Raw genomic sequence first — 13,480 nt, forward strand, 5'->3', positions numbered from 1 at the left:
GGATGGTACCTGTGGCTATTATCCCAAGGACTACACATACCTTTGTTTCCACTGAGATGGGTTCCCCTCTGTTTGCTCTGGGGTCTGGGTTGAGGGCAGCAGAGCTCAGGGAGTTCTTGTAGTATGTCCCTGTCCACCCTATAGCACTTTACAATCTCCAGCTCATAGGATCATAGGAGGTTACTAGGCTATTGGCCCTGAGGCCCTTATAAGCCTAGCAAAGAGTTTAGCCCATGTTTAGACAAATCAGCACCTGATGCCCCTGTCCAGCAGGGACACGGGTGGAATCCCAGGGATGTATTTTCTATTCCCCATCCAGTTATCCAGGTTGTGCTTAAAATGGGGTAAAGAGGTACTCTCTTGATGTGGAGAGGCAGTCTATTCCATAAATGGGGGAGTCTCTGGGACACAAATCTGTCCTGCCAACAAGTCTTGTTGATGTAACAGACCAGGTTGAGGCCAAGCTTGCAGGTTACTCGAATGGAACTTGACTTGCAGATATGCAGCAGCCCCATCAAGGTGGGGTCCATGATTGCCTTGTATGCCAGACAGAGGTCACCTCTGAGGAGTCTGTATAAAACTGAGTAGAAGGATAGGGCTTTTAGCCTATCTGTGTATGGTAGATATTTGAGTCCCTGGATTCTACTGGTGAGGAACCTCTGTGGTGTCTCCAGCTGCTGCATGTGCTTTGCAAGGTACATGCCTAAAGGTGCATTGTACTCAATAATGGGCCTTATAAGGGAAGAATACAGGGATGTTATGACCTCCTTATCCCTGGATGAGATATCTTTACCTATGAGGTGGGGCATGTAGAAGGCTTTCCGTACAACAGAAGCAACATGGTAGTCAAAAGTCAGGTTGCTATCAACCTGGGAGCACAAATTCCTCACGCCTGATTGCATGCTTAGGACATAGTTATTAATGTGATAATTTGTGGGGACATCAATCTCCCCAAAGAATGCATTTTTTGGCATTCAACTTGAGGCCATGTCTCTGGCACCAATCATTTGTCTGAGTGAGACCCTCTAGGGGAATTGATGACAGCACCCAGCTTGCAGTCATCTGCAAATTTGGTCAGCCATAGCCCACTGGTTTTGGCCTGCACCTCAGGAAAGTATATCCCAAATAACAGAGGCCCCAAGACTAAACCCTGGGTTATGCCGCTTGTTATTGGTCTACTGCTTGAGGTGGCTTCCCCTATTTTGACCACGTGAGTCCTATTAGTGAGACAGCTTGCTACCCATCTGGTAACATATGGATTGATGCCTAGTTGAGAGAGTTTATCTACTCTACCTGAGTGAGGAATAGTGTCAGAGGTTTTGGCCAGGTCATGGTAGGCAGTGTGCACTGCCTTCCCCATGTCCATGGCTTTAGTGACTGTCTCAAAAAAGTCGACCAAATTTAGCAGACATTACCTCCCCTTAACAAAGGCAAACTGTGTGGGATCAAGTGTTTGGAGGTTGCCAAAGTCCTTGTTAATGAGGTCCATGATAATCTGTTCCATGGCCTTGCAGATCAGGCTAGTTAGGCTGACGGGTCCATAATTTCCCAGATCGGTGAATGCTCCACATTTGTGTAAAGAGATGACAGTGGATGTCCTCCACTCAGCTGTGATGAAGCCAGTACACAGGCTTTGGTTGCATAAGGTGCCTAATGTTGCTGCAATTTCCTGCCAGAATTCACTTAGGATGCAGCCTGGGATGTTATTGGGTCCCATGGAGGCTGTATCTTTTGCCTTTGAGAGTTCAATGATGACCTGTTCCCTAGATATAAGAAGCTCCAGAAGGTTACCCTAGACCTTAATACTCTTCTCCTTCTCAAGTCTAGGGCTATTGTCAGCAGCAGCAGCATTGCCTTCAGCATCAGGCACATACAGATGTAGCAGAACTGCAGCAGCCCCTAGCATTCTTTCAGTTAAAATTCCCAAGTCTGTACTCCAGTGGTGCAGAGTATGGGGAAAAATCAGATTGTAGGGTGTATGCATACATTATAGTGCTCTACTGTAGGTGCAGCCTGCATGATTGGCTACCTGTGATGCATTGCACCTGCCTAGTATATCATTAACATCATTTAATGGCCCTAGTGTAAGTTAAACAAGGGTCAAAACTAATTAACACATCATTATCTTTTAGATACTCTCAGCAATGTGGCACGCTACTCAAGCACGTGCCCCTTAGGTAAACAAAGCTTAACAGTCAGTGGACACACCATCTAGACTTCCACGCTCAGCACAGTGGTGTGTCATGCAAACTCACGGAAACAGGAGCCCCATAGGTAAACAAAGCTTAGAAGTCAGTGCACACACCCCCCTTCCCCAGACTTCCACACTCAGCATGGAGGTGCATTGGGCAAACAAGCTCAGCTAAGCTCCAATAAGCTTAGTAGTTATTGGGCACACAGCTAACTCCTGTGTGTACATCGACATAGTTCTCTGCATACTCAGAGGGAATAATAGACATTATTACCCCATTATGCTATTCAGTAAGTATACCTCATTTGCATAGGGATCCGTGCTCACAGCCTGGAAACTACACACTTCCAAGGCCTATCACATTAGCAACAGCACCAATGCACCATTGGAGATCTCCATGCAGGGTCCTGTAATACATTTCTGTCTCATAATATTAATTTTGTTATTTCCACTTTTTTTAAAGGCCTGTTTGCACAATGTGGGTCAGTGCGCAAACAGGCCCAGATTATTTAAAAAAAAATTACTTTAACATATTCTCTATAACTTTTGTGATTCACAGAGGATAGTTTTGTTCATATATGTGTGTGGTAGGCCATTTCTGTACACCTATTTACATTTTTACAGCCCCTTTTATCTGTCTACATTCCTGAATACAGAATTTGTATGTGTATACTATGGGCACTGACACAGTCTGCAGGGCTGCCTATTTGCTTGCTAGATCACTGTACCTGCCTCATTTGCATGAGATTTACCTGCTTATAAGGTGATTTGCATGCCATGGAACTTCCTGTGTTGGTGCGTGAATGCGCGCCACCCAGCAGTGCTTACTGGATCACAAACCCGCTTACTTTCATGTAAGCAGGGCAGCATGATGCCTACATGGTAAAAAAGACTGTGTAGGCTTTATTAAATTCCCCATGTCTAATTTGACATAATTAGTTAAACTGCAGCTATTTTTTGTATTATTTTTAAAATTTGGAAAATTATTGTTCCTAAAATGTTTTGCAAAACTTTGGAGCTTTTCTCTCAAGGCCTCCACTGAAAATGTGTTCCTATCTAGTTGGACTTTCACAGCAATGAATGTCAATAAATAAATGAAATAAATACTGTGTCTCTGCCTCCCAAATTCAGTTTCTCATGTTCCCTCTCAGGTCTGACAAGCCCCCCTCCCCAGCACTGTGTTTAGGAAAAGGCAAACGATAAAACATGACCCCCTAAATCATTGCCGTACAACATCACTACCACATGGCTCCAATCGTAGTCACAACCAAAATACAGGTCAAAAAACAGAAACAACCAAAATACACTTTTTTGTTCTTGGTGTTTACTTTTAGTTGGAGGCTGTTCTTAGTACTGAATTTGCAGTTTCCCATCCATTCATCCAAATTACATTTGAATAGAGTAAGAGAAGCACTTTATGTGGAGTGGAAGACGGCACTACAGAAGAGATGTTCTCTCTGATACATACCTATCACTCCAACATGTTCTATTTATGCTAAAAAAAGATTGAGAGATCCCTTGAGTGGGTGTTGACACTACCTTTGGACTTGAGAATGTGTATTACATCTGACAGGAGAGGATTTGCTGACCTTCTACATGTGAGGCAGAGGTCACCTCTTAGAAACATGTATGATACTGAGAAGAAGAAAAAGGTTTTGAGATGGTCTGTATATTTTTTTATGATTTAGTCCCTTGATTTTTTTTTTTAGCAAAAAAACATTGTGATCATTCCAGTTGTGATGTCCCATCTATAGGCCAGTAATCAAGAAGCCTGAATCCTCATCACCGACACTGGTGTACTCTGTTGGGGGAAGTAGTGGCTTCTGCTGTTACTGGTGGACTCTTTTGGGGTGGTTTAGGCAACCCACCATAGGTTCCCTTATATCCATGTGCAGTACTGGCTATCCCCTTCCTGTGCAGTGATGCCCTGCTTGCTAAGTAGAGATCCACTTTTTCACCTGCTCATCTGCAGTTACATTCCCTGTCTGCCAAACAGATTCTTAAGTCTTCAGGCAAAGTGCTAAGGGCTTGTTCCCGCTCCCAAATGTCTGCCAGCCCTTCAAAAATGGTGACCTGACACCCACTCACCCAGCTATGAAAATAAGTGCCTAACTCAGCAACATAATCATGCACACTTTCATTTGCCTTCCGTCTATGCTCACAAAAGTTTTTTTCTGTAAGTTTTAGGTGTTAACTTAAAACATTCTAGCAAGCAATGTTTGATTTTATCATAATTTAAACAATCAATATCAGACAATTTAGAAACAGCAGTTACAGCTTTACCATGGAGTAAGGGGGTCAGGAACCATACCCAGAGCCCTTGGTCAACATTATACTGTTTACATACTCTTTCAAATATATGAATAAAACTATTAAATTTATCACCCTGTGTAAACTGTGGAAAAAATTTACTGACCTTTTTTGCTTCTGGGGTTCAGTTATTCCCTTCCCCGTTACTTCCATGACCCTGGCAAAGAGTCACCATCTCCCTCTTATGTTGACACCGCTTTTCATTTCTTCACCCTTCAAATGCTGCAGTCTCTCTCCTGATTCTAATTTCAAATGTCTGGCCTCCAGTTCAAATCTCTTTAACTCCAGACAGGTTTTTAAGTCTTCTGAGGAAAAGGTGAACTGTCCTGTTTCTGAGGGATGTACATTCCCATCACCAGACTGTTTATCCTCCTGGTTGCTGATCTAAGCTGTGACTAAGGCTGAAATCATTTCCTCTTGATTCGGGTTGGCATGCAGCAGTCCTTTGGCTTCACATACCTTGGCCAACTGGTTCTTTGTCAACTTGCCATAATCCTCTACTGGCATCTTTGCCTGCTTTCCCTGACGAAACTAAACTAAGAAAAAATAAATAAAATTATTGTGATAATGAAACTGAATGTTTACCTTGTGACTGCTGAGAATACACACCTTCAGTGACAACTGCCTACAGGCTACAAAAGTTCAATCTATATCCCACCACTGCCACCAAGATGTGACGTCCCCCCTCTAGGCCAGTAATCAAGGAGCCTGAATCCTCATCACTGACACTAGAGAGGGACTTTTACTTGGAACAAAAATAGATACACATAGCATTTCCAGATGCAGCTCTCTACATCAAGCACAGGAAGAGAAGAGCACATAGGGAACACACTCAGTCTGGGATCTGGATTTCTCCCTTTCTCCATCACTTCAAGTTCCCAGTAAGACTCCCCACTGACACTGCTATAGAGTTGAGCCCTCAGCTGAATGTCCAAGCCAAGTCCTCCTGCACCCTCTCTGTTAAACCAGTGCTTTGTGTTCCTGTCCAAAACAGTAGGCACACACACATTTTGAGATTTGATTTACACATGTGCACACACACACACACACACACACACACACACACACACACACACACACACACACACGGGAAAGGCTGGCACAGATTTACTAGCTATACCCCCTTCTATCCAGACTGTAAGGTATACTGCCACCAGACACTGCAAAGCTAGCTACTCTAAGGCTCTTACAAGGGTACCCAATTATACTCAGTAAAATTAATATTAGTACAAATGGTAGTGTTTTGACCAATGCAGTAAGGCTTTCAGGAATGGCCACAGAGTTGCCAAATAGATATGAGTACTGTCAAAGGTTAAAATATTCTCTAAAGGACCAGCCACAATAAAAAAGTTTAAATATATTTAATAAATAACAAAAGAACATGAAAATATGGAATATTATTTAAAATAAACACCTGAGTTTGACTCACAGGAAATATTAAAATAACTCAGTTGAATGGCATCACACAGATACAGAAAGACAGTACTTAATTAATCTCATTATATTTTCTTGACTGATCTAAAGAATTACTATTCCCTGGTCACTTATTAGAGCAAGACAAGATGAAGTAGGTAAGGGGTCCTTCTTTGTCAGGTTCCAAAAGCAGAGTGCTGTGAGCCTTACGTCTCACCTAGTATTAAAATATAATTTTTAGTGATGGATTACAGAATGACATCACATACATCTGGTCATCTGACTTCTGGTTCCCATGCTACCCTTTGGCTAGAAGCTGTCAGGATTTAGCCCATATGTGTCAATAATACACACACATAGAGTTTGCTAAAATTTATTGCAGATTCTGGAAGTCATAAAAACATTTCAAACCTCCACCCTTCCAGAGTTGCAATTAGTTCAGCCCAAAGACAATATAGAAATATTCCTAGTATAGACTTTTTGTCTTTGGCTGCAGTGAGAACTGTAAGATACAATCTTTATAGCCTAAGCCAGGTAATTTAATTTCAGAACATTTTTCAAAATTAACTGCAGCTGGACTGTGATTAACCTCTTCTCTTCCTGTATCCTCTGTTACAATATAGTCATTTCAACAGTTACAATGCATACATTTAAACAGTTACTGCATGGATATATTTTTTCTTTATCTGTCCAGCAGGACACACTGTTGATACATTTTTAACACAATCAACTTTACAAATACATTTTCAACACAAGCATCTGTACAAATCAGTTTTCTATACAAATGATATGTAATTCTTTACAAAATTCCAGCTAGCTGTGCTGGCATATGTTACACTTTAACTGCCCTACTTCTCCTGACATAGCTGGCAAAACCTCATATTGTCACACCAATTGTGACAAGTGTTTGGACATGTACATGTAAAATGGGGCATTATATGTAATGATCAACCTGATGAGAGGCTAGTGCAGTGGAGCGATTACATTCCTAGATGCCATACCTTTAGATATAAACTTTGCCTTTAAAAAGGACTTCCTTACAATTGTGGATACATGGTGACCAAAGGATAGTTCATTGATGACATAGGTTCCCAGATCCCTAATATTGGGATCAGCTTATGATGTGCTGTCATTGTGATAGCTACAAGGAAATTCATGGTTGCTGAAAGATACAGATATACATTTCTTGGTATGTAGATTTAGTCCATGGTTTTGGCACCAGCTGTTGCTTTGGGAAAGACCACATTGGAAGATTTTATTGTCCTCTGATGAGTTTGTGATGGCACCAAGTTTACAGTTGTGTATAAACTTGGTCAGACATTAACTTAACATTTACTTTGACCACTGAGATGTAAATGGTAAAGAAGAGTGTCCCAAGGACTAGACCTTGGGGTGCATTGATAGTAGCAGGTCTTTTGAAGGAGGTAGAACCACCCTCCCTAATTTCTCAGGTTCTATTTGTGAGCTAATATGGTACCCAATGCATTACAGAAGGATTCATATTTAACTGGAAGAGTTTTATCTATTATCCATAAGTGTGGGATGGTTCTAAATGCCTTTACAAGGTCTACGTATGTTTTGTGTACTGATTTGCCCTTTTCTTCAGTCTCCCCCAGAATCCATCTCCTCAATCCCTTTATCAATTTACTTTCCCATTTCAGCATCTCTGTCCTCTAGTAAAAAAACTGCCTCCTACATCTTGCATTTCAAAGCTACCTGCATTTTCACCTCTCCTACAGCTGACTGTACCTCCAACCCAATTACCCATACTGCCCAACTACCTCTCTCACTCCTTCCATAAACTACGTCTTATTTTTCTCTCACCCTCTCCCATAAGTGGTGTATCTGTATACAATACCAACACATATGCACATTACTTGCTTCTCTTTCTCCACACGTTAAGCAAGTAGCTTCTTACTACCATCCTTCCAGACTAATTTTCCATGATGATTTATAGTACCTATGCAGAATATACCAGGACAAACCCTACACCAGACATCCCCTTCATAAATGTTTGCAGTGACCCATAATTATTCCCAAAGCACATCTTCCTTCCAGTCCTTACTCCTTATACTCCAAAATTTCCTGAGGCTATTTGTTGTCTGTGCTGGTACTCTCAGCCCAAGGTCCTATATATCAGGGCAATACTCCTTCCTTCTGCTAAGACCCATTTCTCACTAGATGTCTCCATCTTGCCATCCCACCACCTATCTTCCCTCTACTCCTGCTAATTTCATCATCTTAGACACGCTGCATCATGATAGAATAGCCAGTTTCCTTCCTTTAATATAACTTTCTCCTGTAACAAAATCAAATAGCTCACTATGCTCTCCATTCATAAATAAGTTGTGTCACTTACTGAACTGCAGACTTTGCTGTGCATTCAACAATTCCATCATCTTCTCCATATCTGCTTTGGCCATAACATAAATAACCTCAAATCTATTAACATTTCTATCCTAATCCTCCCTCTAGTCATTTCAACTCCCTTTCTTTGGGCTTTTTTATTTTCTATAGCACCAAATCACCAAACAGACCATAACCAATATTCTGGATTTCCCAGTCAAACTACAACAAACTGTAAGCTATTATGCCCCTCAGACAGTAATAGGAAGTGGGCATAATAACAATATACTGACTAAACTTTGGCATTTGCCACTTTCCAAATGTCTCTGTACTTAACCTATTCTTATCTACCCTGCTTTTCCTACCCTACAAGCCCCCCAAACCCTTATCCCCTTTGCACATTACAATTTGCTTATGCTGTGGACTACTGCTAGTTTGCATAGCTAAAGAAACCACAACTGGCAAAACTGCCATCTTTATCATCTGTATTCTTACCATCAGTGTGTTTAATCTCCCCACCCTTCTATCCTACTTAACAACTATCATCTTAAGTATCTATCCCAATTTATTCTCATGGTATCACTCATAATACATTAGACTCACAAACCAAGCTATTTGGCTCTTCCTGTAGAGTATGGCAATCCAAACTATTCTTGTCTCCCTTTTCCTACAGTCAAACTGACATAGATTTCTTTAGTTGCAGATATGATGTAGGCTATCCTGTAAACTTCCTAAACAAGTCTAAGCTCTAGTAATTGTTCTACCACATGCTCCAAAAGCAGCACACAGGCATTCACAAAAATGAACAAAGTGAGCAGACTGCCCACTCTGTGACTCTTCTCTTACTCATTCAAATGCTACCGTAGTCCTGATCCAATTACTCTTAACACAAGGGAGAATAAATAAGGGAAGAAGTAACATGCTGAAGGAAAATTATCGGGTCTGTAGGGTAAATGAAATACACTGTATCCTTCAAAAGTTCAATCGTTTATTTCAAAAATACATGAATACTTTTGTCTTAAAATTAAAGACTTCATCAGATAAAATACATGAAATAAGTTCCTCTTTAAAAGTACTGCTTTGTCCAATAGAATTCAGGAAATTTCATGTGACAACATCACATGACTACCAAGCCTACTTGATAGTAACCTTTCATTCATAAAACCCTTAAAACAAGCATTTAAATTAGACTAACAAATATGCTAAGTTTTAAAACAAAAATTAATTTAAGAACTAAATATGTAAGTAAAAATGGTAAGGTAATATTTTATGTTTTACACTGTGTGTTGTTTATAAAATTTGGCATTAAATGTTAAGATGAAAACAAGTTCCCCTGGATTCAGTAATCTTCCGTGCAGGACTAAGTTAGTCCTGCATGGAAGCGCCCATGTAGGAGCAGGATGGCAGTGCACTATGCATAATGAAGGTGCACTGCCCGAGCTCCTAGGCTTACATGGAGCATGTACAAGTGCAGGGGGCGTGTCTGAGAGCAGAGCTCTCAGAATAAGCATGCCCCTGCAATGTAGAACAGCAGAAGCTGTTAAAAAATGAGCGGGATCGCTCATAGGTGTCCTCATATCCCCACCAACAGTCCCCCATGTATACAACAGCAACAGGACATATAAATTAAACGAAGAAACCCTTTAACTTTTAAAAAAAAAACAATGAAAGCTGACCATAGGTGAGCAGGTTTGCCCATCGCTTAGCTACGGTTAATGCAGCATAAATGGCTGAAAAGAATAACAGGGAAGATATATGCAAATGAAGCAGTATAGCAATAGTGTAGTGGGCAGAGTACTCACCTTACGAGCAGGCATTCGCAGTTTGAGTCCCACTGCAGCACATTCCATTTTCCATGTGAAATCTGTATATGAACATTTTTTCCCTTATAACCTACGAAATAACATTTAACTGTGAACTGGAGTACTGCATTAAATGCACATGTGAAGTGTCAGTGTCATAATGAATAAGGCACTAGTAAGCATGTGTAAGCACAAATAAGCAGTAGTAAGAATATATAAACACTAGTAAGCATGTTTAAGTGCGTTTACATGGGGGTAAGCATTGCCTACACAGATTAAGCAAAGTAGAAGCTAACTGAATGTAAGAAACTGTAACCGGAAGTAAGTACTGCTTAGTTCCGCGCAAACCCGCTTACAACTGTTTTAAAGTGCCTTAACCACTCTGTATCCAATGGCCTGTGTTCTTCCCAGCAACAAAATAAACAACCTCTGCAAGTCCTGAACTCAAGACCCTGTACACTAGGGTCACAGCAGTTAACCACTAAGCCATCATAACAATACATAAGATTGAGGTGTCAACAAACAAATCCTCACCACAGGAAATAAAACTGAACATGGGAAAGGAATCTATGTACAGTGTGATGTTGTATAACCTGCTACATAATATAAATATGTGAACTGGAGTACTGCAGTAAGGCCAGATGTGAGGTGTTATTGTAATAAAGTGTTGAAGTCCACAGGATCCCATACAGTATATGTACACATGCATCATGGATACCAGACACATATATAACATGTAACAAATAATAAATCAATGCCAAAGGGAAAATATAATGCAAATTAAATATTAAGCAATGCTAAGCATTGCACAGCTCAGCTTAGTTGGGGTAAGCAATGTGTAGGCCAGCTAACTCAATCTGCCCAGTGGTGTGCCCCTTTAAACAATGCCAACATTAGGTAAGCAGGTGTGCCCATAGCTTAGCCTTTTCAAAATCATCCAATCACAGGACAGTGTGGGAAATCTGGAGTATTTAAAACCCACAGTCACCAATAATTCCCATAACTGGTTGCAGCTCCCTACTGTAGGCAGAATGGCTGGCATTGGGGAAAGCACTCGCTTTAGAGCACAGTGCTGGGGCACAAGGGAGTACAGATTCATGGTATGGCTCCTGGTAAAATACCATGAAGAGAGACTACTGCAGGGCCAGTACCAGGGCTCTCAGTATAAAGTGGAGGCCTAGGACAGTCTTGCCCGTAAACTCACCAGTGCCACTGGTATCCCCCCAACTGGTGAGCAGGTCAGGCATCACCATGGTGACCTGAAGTGGTGGAGGAGTGATCTCTTGGACCAGTGAATCCAAGAAGCCAGGCAGATGGCCGATGTCCCAGCACTAAGTACTCATTCTACTATGTAAATAATGATTGCCTAGCTTGTGTATACTATAGATTGGTAATGGCTAAAAATCACTGTATTCCTCTGACAGCTGTAGATGAGTGGGCTGCGTACCAGCAAGCCCATGCTGCTAGGCTGTGAGGCGAGGCAGGTTAGTAATATTCCTGCATGTACTGTTATAACAAATAAATATAACAGTTCTGGAAAGTGCTGTACCAGTAAAGAAGTGTATTGTGTATGGGATGTACTGAATAAACCAGACAATATGGCAGGAAGACTGTCATATAAGTTGCGTGGAAATAAAGGTGTAATATATTGTGAATAAAAGTATAACCCCTGAAGTGCTTGTGTACATCTTGCTTTCATATTTGCATTCTATAAATAGTACTGTTGTATTAAGCAGTGTTCCCACACTATTGAACGAAGTTAAAATGTGCAGGAATTTCAGTATAAAAATGTTGGAATTCCCAAGAGGTCAGTCATATAGAACAACTGAGGGAGACTTAGACAGAAACCACTGGAATGCTTTACACCAATTTCTTGATAGCACAGTGTACTGTGATGTCACCTGTAATATTTTTACCACACACAGCAGGAGTTCGAATCCCAGGTGTGGTAGCAAGTTGTATGCCTAATCATACCCCACAACTGTACAGATTTTGCGAGAATATTCAGATAGACAGCTGTATGCATAATTAGACCCAACAACTGTACAGACTTTGCTAGAATGTTTAGATAGTATGCTGTAAGCATAATCATAACCATCAATTGTACAGACTGTGGCAGAATGTTCAGGTAGTAAGCTGTATGCATAGTCATACCCCTCAATTATTCTGATCTGTCCAGCATGTCCAGATAAACGGCCCAAATCTGCTGCCCAGTAACCTGTTCCCCCAAAAAATCAGTGTGCTGATCCAAGAAATGTAGGCAGCTTATACTGACATATAATGGATTGTCAGACCTGAACATAAAAAGAGAATGTATATGGAAACAACACCTTGTGCAAGTGATGGTACCTGTGCCACATCCCTGTCATCCTCACCATCAATGCAGGGAAACGATGCTATATGTCTGATACACAGGGGGACTATATTAGTTAACGTGTACTAGTGTAATGCAGTGTTGGTTCACCATGCCACTTGTTGTGGTTACTGACAGATACTATATGCTGACATTTGTCATGAGTACACCACATTCATTTGTGTACTGTATGTTGTATGATGTTGTATTGGCTGTATAGCATAGCAAATGGATGACTAAATGTAAGGAAATTAACCTAGTATGTGATGTTACATGCTTGTGGGAGAGATTTGTCTAGCAGACTGAAACACACCCTTGGAACAGAACCCTGACTAATGACACACAGAGCACCTCAATGCACCTCAGCACATGTCATCAGTCTGACTGGCTGGGTGACCTTCATCTCAGCACAGGGTGTCTACCTGTGTCCCTCTTGGACTGGGGCAATTTGTGCTGACCTTGTAACTACAGGTATGATGATGTCTATGAATGTGAGGGCTGTATAGCCATTATTCTAGTTAAGTTCAAACATTCTATGGTTCCATAACATGATGTACAATGATTTAACAGGCTCATGCACAAACATAGCTACATTGAAGCTAGCACCACTTCCAGTCACTGTGTACAAGACACAACAAGGCACACATGTATTGCAAGTTGGCTGTATGTAGATGGGAACACTTACCTGTGTAATAGTACATTCTTACAGATCACAGTACATGTTGCAAGCAACCCACCTCATGTCTGCTAGTGCAATCAGTTTAGGACATATTATGCTTGATTACATAAGCAGGTCTTGTGGTCAGTCCTTTGGGGGCCCACATCACCCACTACAAATAAAACATGGTAAAACCCAACCTATGTCTAGGATACCAAGGATATGCCATAAGGATATATACACATGCACCAAGTGGGCTGGAGTGAGATTAGAATCCCTACCTATCTAGTCTAATACAGAATAGATCACAGTATTTATCACATGCACCATGGCTTACATCTGATACTACACTGTCAGCTGGTAGTCTTATGGTGGCTGATATCAACAGGCCTTGTAGAAGAGGACAG

This window comes from Protopterus annectens, chromosome 2.part1 (assembly GCF_019279795.1).
Source record: "Protopterus annectens isolate FY-2018-M chromosome 2.part1, PAN1.0, whole genome shotgun sequence".
NCBI classification, from domain to species: Eukaryota; Metazoa; Chordata; order Ceratodontiformes; family Protopteridae; genus Protopterus; species Protopterus annectens.